At 40.8% G+C, this 6977-nt stretch overlaps 1 protein-coding gene across 3 annotated transcripts in view; it reads right to left on the minus strand.

Annotated features, from left to right (window-relative positions):
- The window catches only part of MEGF10 (multiple EGF like domains 10), a 171516-nt gene extending 164804 nt beyond the window's left edge, over positions 1-6712 (minus strand). Inside the window, exon 1 of one of the 3 annotated variants that reach the window (XM_065918183.1) lies at positions 6301-6709. The gene's annotated coding sequence lies outside the window, so the exon portion shown is untranslated. Of the gene's footprint in view, positions 1-6300 lie in introns of all 3 variants that reach the window. The other 2 variants (XM_065918180.1, XM_065918182.1) reach the window with 2 other exon arrangements.
- Positions 6713-6977: the final 265 nt, after the last annotated feature.

The following is a 6977-nucleotide window of genomic DNA, read 5'->3' on the forward strand; positions in this document are numbered from 1 at the left end:
AAGCCTTAAAAGTCAGCCACTTAGAGTTGAATGTCTGGTGATATTGTATGAAATGAAGGAGATATGAAGTGATACCCATGGTTGGGCTGATGACCTCATGCTAAAAAGGCAGTATAGTGGTGTGGCAAGGTCACCTCTAAATTAAATTTCTTAAAGGAAAATATGAATTCAGATCTAGATGATGTTAGAAGAAACTTAAGTCCTGTCTCCATCCACACCCCCGAAGAAGCTCTACAATGCCTGAAAGAACGCATTTCTCATTTCATACCTTCTCATGGAACAGGGGCTCAATTTTTACTTGACTCTCAACTGGGTGGCCCAAACCACATTGGGTTTATATAATAAAATAATTGCAGTATAATATGAGGGGACCCTTTAATGCACATAAGTGCTGTGGGAGCAGGTAGAATCTAGTCCTATAGTCCCAGATGTGGCTGTCATAAAACAATTCTCAAATGTTAACTCATTACTCCTATGGAATGGTTTAGTCACTATTGCTTAACGATGTCTTAAAAATCCCTGCGGCCATGTGTTTACACTTCCCTGTCTAAAATGCCTCATTCACTCAAGTCCTCTCTCCATCAAGGCCCTACACTGTCAGGATGCCTCTGGCGAGCACACAGCCCTCTCTCTAGGATGAGCCCTCAAGAGCAGCTCTCAGAACTGCACACCAGGCCCTCACTTCACCCAGCCTCACACTGTCACTGCAGTTTTTTCATCTATTTTTTTAAGGCGAATATCTTGGTACTTGTACATAGTGTGTATCCCTATGTCCTATATACGCCAAACACACATCTGATGGAGCCAAAATAAAACTCACTCTAATTACTTTCTTACAGAACAAAAGTCACATTTTATCACTGATTCCTTGTGCAAAAAAAAAAAAAAAAAGAAAAAAAAATGAAGTATCTTTCACAAAATATCAGTGGGAGTAGATAATTGAAATTTTTCATCTGATTGTAGAATTAATCCTCTAGACCCAAAACAAAGATTCCATACTTTTATTTTGATCTGTGTGAAACAAACTAAATTTGTGGGGTTTGATTTCAATTTGCCTTTTTTTTTTTAAAGACAAGCATGATCCTTTACTAGAAGATACTTAAAGACTCATCATGGGAATGATCATCTGTGGTGAGGTGTTAGAACTAAGCCTGTCTATGCATCTCAGCCAGATCAGCCAGGATGTCAAGGACAAGGTGCTCAGTCACCCGCTAGATGGGGCCTCCTTGCTCCCAAAGATAAGACGTTTTTAACAGATGCTGATATCCTGTGCACTTATGTATCAAGATAAGGTTTTCTATACTGAAATACTGTGTTTCTTTGTCTTGGGAAGAGGGGGATGGTACCATTTCTTGCCCTCTGAATAGGAAATTGAAGTGGTTCAAATGCTTTACATAGCTTCTTTATCTAGGAGTATAAATCATTGCAAATGAAATGAGAGGAAATCACTAGCAATGAACATCCATAATGACAGGATATATTATCACATTCACACTTTCCAGACTGGCTAATGGCACAAAGTATACGTCATCAAATAGAAGCCACACGGTGACCTGCAGTTTTACAAATAAAGTTGTATCAAGGAGAATAACATTGGTTTGCATCTTAGTTTTTCCTGATAGTATAAGAAATCCTTTTATGAAGTGCTATAAATTAAACTTCTGCAAAAACTGTTTTGAAAAGGAGAAGGATTATAGCGAAAAATAACCTTAAATTGGGAAGAAAAGGGAGTCAAGAGATAAATATAAAATCTTGGGAAATTCAGAGAGGGAGAATAAATGAATGAATGAGTAAATAAAGAGATTAGGAGATCAGTTGAGACTTATGAAAGTACAGCGAGATGCAAGCTTAAATTAAGATAGAAAAAGTTCATACTGGAAACAATTGAAAAAGAAGACTAATCAATAGAAGCCAGTGAATCTTGTTTTAATTCTTAAAGCTAAGTTAATATTTTTAATGAAATACTGGGTACATATCCTTAAGAAAATGAGAGCCAAGGCAGTTCTTAATATTGGTTTGCTTGAAGTCCAAACAATCTGGGCATTTGTACTTAATTCTTTGATGCTCCTACCTTCCTGCTCTATGTCATTGGAAATCTCTTACATCAACCTATAAATGAACATTGCTTTGTTGTTTATTTTATGGTGGTGCTGCCCATGAGCTAAAACTTCGATTTCTGAAGCATCACCATCTTTCTCTTACCCTGCAATTTGTTCATTTGTTAAAATAGTATTATATATTTCCATTATTACAAAAAATGAGTGGGAAACGAAAAAATTAAAAGTATAATCATAATTATAAAAAGACTTTGTCTCATAAACTTAATATGTGAAATGAAGATGGAAGTTATTAGGCATGCCCCAAATGGCAAATCTTTAGTCTGAATCAGATACTTCTTTAATTTGAACAAGTTAACTGGGACCCAAACAGGAGGAAATATCAAAATTATAGAACACTTAAATAAAGAAAAATTAAAGAAGAAAACACTGAATAGTGTGTCTTAAGTGGCAAGATGTAATTAAAAATTTATAATATGCTTTTCTTTCTAGGCCCAGCAACCCCTATAACATGTAGGGTTTTGCACAACCTTTGGACCTATTTTTAGGACTGCATCCTACTCTACTCAAGTAGGGAAAACAATACTGAATGAGTTACCATGTTTCTGATCAAATATAAAAACAAATGGAAAGGTATTCTATAAACTAAAAAGCACAGGGTAAACCACTACAGTGCCCTGACATTCACAACCAAAACTATCCCAAAGGTATAATAAATTCAGCTCTTGAATCATATTATGGATATAGTTTTGAACTTACAACATTAATTCAGGGGCATCTGGTTCATAAGTCTTCTTAGGATATTCTATCTTGTCCTTTTTCCACTCTATGTTATTAACTCTGTAGACTCTGTCTAGCCAAACTGTAAATTCTTGAATGGCGTGTCCACAATCCTAAGTATGTACCTAGTGACTAACCAAAACACTTGGTGTGTCAATAAAGAGTCAAATGCATTCATTCATTCATTCTTTCTCCACATTCTTTAGGCATTTTTTAGCTAACAGTAGTTGTGTCAGTCATTTGGATAGAGGCTCAGAATAAGGAATGATAAACTCACCAATCAGTTGGAAAAAAATTCAGGTAAAACAGTTGATACGGTATGATAGATGCTATATTAAAATAATCCACAAAGCAGAATATAAATCACATGAGATACCACTGTTTATGTAAAAGAACTAGGAAAAGTTTCACAGGAAAGGTCTTAATTAAACTGCATCTTGAAGGATGTGTAGGTAGTAAGAACTTAGCTAGACCAAAAAGAGGAGCAAAGACATTTCCTGCAGAGGGAAAAGCATACACAGCCAGGTCAGCAAGGAGTGAATGAGGCAATTCATTCTTTAAGAAAGAGTAACAAGATCAACATCAATGGGGCTGAAAGGCTGAAGAACAGGGTAGCAGAGAAGTATCCTGAGAAGATGATGCAAAGTTGGTCTTATGTATGGTGTTAAGAGGTTAGGTTTTATGCCATAAGTCATTGTTTCTCCAAATGTGATTTGAGGTCACGTCTACCAGATTCATCTGGGGATTTGCTCAAACACAGATTTCTGGCCCTTACATGTGAGGTGAAGCTCCAAAATCTGCATTTGTCAATAAATACCCAGGTGACACTGACAACACTATCTGAGGAGTTGCCAAAGGTTATTAAATAAGGGAATGACACAATCAGATGTGTATTTTACAAATACACTATTAAACAATCATGAGGAAAGTAAATCCATGGCTGCTAATTGAGCACGTGCACACTTGGGTTTGCATTAGAGCCATCTGGAGAACTTGTAAAACTGCAGACTTCCCACATCTCACCCAGGACTTACTGCACCTGAATCCAAGTGGAGGGAGCAAGGATTTATATTCAATAGAAATACATGAAATCACAATTTTACCGGGGTCAAACATGGTCAAATTTTAGCAGTTTCTCACAGATCCATCTAATACTTTTAACAAGTCCTCGTCTATGTTTTCGATATACATCTGAGAATAACTGATGAAATACAAGCAGAGTCAAATGCTTTTCCTTTTTTATTAACAGTGTCATTATTCACTTTGACTGACATGCAATGAAGTAAGTGACATAATTTATGAACCTAAAACAAATGTTGAAAGAAAAAGAGGGTATTCAAAAAACAACCACCAATGAACTAAGACAGCTAATTTAAGGATGTTAGATCCAGAGGAACACCAGAGATTACACAGCTCTTTCCCTGCCTCCCCACACATGATGAAGCTGATGGGAAAAGAGCCCTGCTAAAGGTTATACTGCATATTTTGTTCAATCACTCAGCCATATAGGCTCTTCATTTTAACAGGTATTGAAATCATTAGAGCTAAAGAGTGTTGGGGATTTAATTTATAGACTGATAATGCCACATGAAGTTCTAAACGTGTGGGGGGGGAGGGAATAGGCATAAAGCAAATACTTGTGCATTTCCATTTCTAAAAGGAAGCATACAAATTTAAATAATATAGAACCTAGAACAGTGCTTAAACTGTAAATGAAGCTTGATAAATATTTATTGAACAAATGATTTGAACTCTAAAAAAAAAATAGGTTTAAGGAGGCCTAGTAAAGCAACAAGTTTCTAAGGCACTATAGTTTACAGGCTGTAAACTGAGTGTAGACTTCCCACCTGCTAACCTGTCCCAAGCACCTTTTGACACTCAAACCAAGACCTGTCCTCTACAAATCCCAGCCCTGCAATATGCACCTTTCCTCTAAACAGGCCCCAGCAGCAAGCAATACAAAGACCATGTCTGAGCAAAGTTTGACAATACATCACATTCTAGGTGGGAGTGTAGCCTAGATGAGCAGTTTTCAAAGCTCATCCAAACAGAAAGAATGGCTAATACTTTCTGACAGCTAACAAAAACTATATCATCACGATATGAGTTAATAATGTTAGAATAAAAATGATGATGATGCTAATAACAGCTAATATGTGCTTAGATTGCCAGGCATGTTAGCATTCCACACACACATTAACTTATTTAATCCTTTGAACTACCCTCTGGTATGAGCATTGTTATTATTTTTCTGATTTTGCAGATGAGGAGAGAAAGGTTAAGTAATACCCAAAATCATACAACTGGATAGTGGCAGAGTTAGCAGTTTTCCCCAGGCCCCTTGATCCCAGAGCATCCCCTCTATTGAACACTCTTGACCTCAGAGCAGGACAGCAAAAAGTACCCTGCAAGCTGACCTCTTGGAGCGTTCATATCAGGAAAATAATCTGGCCCTAGTCTTTTCATCCATAAGGACTGAAGCATCACATACAGTGAAGACTATACATAAAGTGAGGCTCAGAATATAAAGGAGAAAGGCCAGGGAGGCCCACTTTAGGACTAAAAAAATCTCAAACTTTAACTCTCCCCTAAGGAATTTGGATTCTCCTGTGGGGATATTTTCTAAAGAAGTATCAAAGATGTCACTACATTTCATTTACTCAGTGGTATCACTCATTTCCAGGAAGAAAGACAAAATACTTTCCTAAACCAGGGGTAAAAGTCCTAGATCCAAGGAACTAAAAAGACCAACAGGAGATAGATCTTTCCATGGTAACTATACTGGAGGAGGAAATGGCATCCCACTCCAGTATTCTTGTCTGAAGAATCCCACGGAGAGAGGAGCCTGGCAGGCTACAGTCCATGGAGTGGCAAAAGAGTCAGACACAGCTGATCCACGAACACTTTCACACATGGCAGGAAGAACCACCCTTCCCAACATCCCCTGAGGTACTCAAATAGTTTAAATCACCCAGTCTGTGATCCTGATGCCCCCTAAAAGACCCTGAGAGCACAGGAGGGAACATCCCAGTCTGACCGCACAATGTGAATATCAAATCCTGGAGAAAGAGAAGTTTAGAAAACAAGATCCCAGAGGAGAAGCAAAGTGGACCTAAGAGCCAAAACTGTTTCATTCCCAATCTCCCCAATCTCCCCAATCTCCCTACACACATCTATGACACTGGTCGACAGAGAATCCACACAAACAAGGAAATCCAAGCGCAGAAATTATGCAAAATAAGATGCGTAGGGAGGGCATCTCACGAAAAATACTCGAAGAAGTTCTACCCAGCTCCCAGTACAAGACCAAATCCAAACACTAACAATAAACCCTGAAAACCAGTAAACAAGCCAGACCGAGCCCATCTCGCCCCACCTCACGGGGCACCCTGGCTAAGGAAAATCTGCCCCCCATCCGGCCAAGGTCCAGCGGCTGCCAGAAGGGAGTTTGCCCAACTCTTACCAGAGATCCTGAGATTCAGAGCGCAACACTTTCCCCCGGGTTTTCACGCAGCGCCAGCGGAGAAACGGAATCTGCTCCAAAAGGCGCAGTTCGGTTCCGAGCAGCGTCCCCAAAAGAGCGATACTTCGGAGTCTTGGTTCAGGCTTGGAGGGTCGGGAAAGAAGACGGGTCTCGGTGCGTTTCCAGACCCCTAGTTTCGCGCACCGGGAAAGTACTCGCTGCAAACTTGAGTCAGGTTTTCTCCGTCTGGCCCGCGATGCTGAAGGAGGAGGGGAGTAACCCGAGCCCGGCGCGGGATGCGAGCAGTTGCCGCTGCTGCAGCTGCTGCCGCCGGGACAGAGACTGGTGGGGGCCGGGGGAGGGGGGCGTCGCTTGGCAAGGCGGGCAGCCCCTAGTGTGACCTGCGGGGTCCTCCCGGCCCAGTTCCTGCGCCCCGATCGCGGGCTGTCCGTGTCCTGAGCGGCTTCCACCGCCCGGAGAGACTCCGCCAAGGGTCCGGCTACTAAGCTGGCACACCCCGGGGTTACCTCGCGGGGTTACCAAGGGGTAGCGGAGAGAGTGCCCGCTGAGTCCCAGTCCACTCTCAGGGCCCCAGTGTCCAGGTTCCCAGAGGTGTTCTGGAGCCCCTGTGAAGATGGGGGGAGTGGGGACAGCACCCGGGCAACCAGCAGGAGTGG

This window comes from Muntiacus reevesi, chromosome 1 (assembly GCF_963930625.1).
Source record: "Muntiacus reevesi chromosome 1, mMunRee1.1, whole genome shotgun sequence".
NCBI classification, from domain to species: Eukaryota; Metazoa; Chordata; class Mammalia; order Artiodactyla; family Cervidae; genus Muntiacus; species Muntiacus reevesi.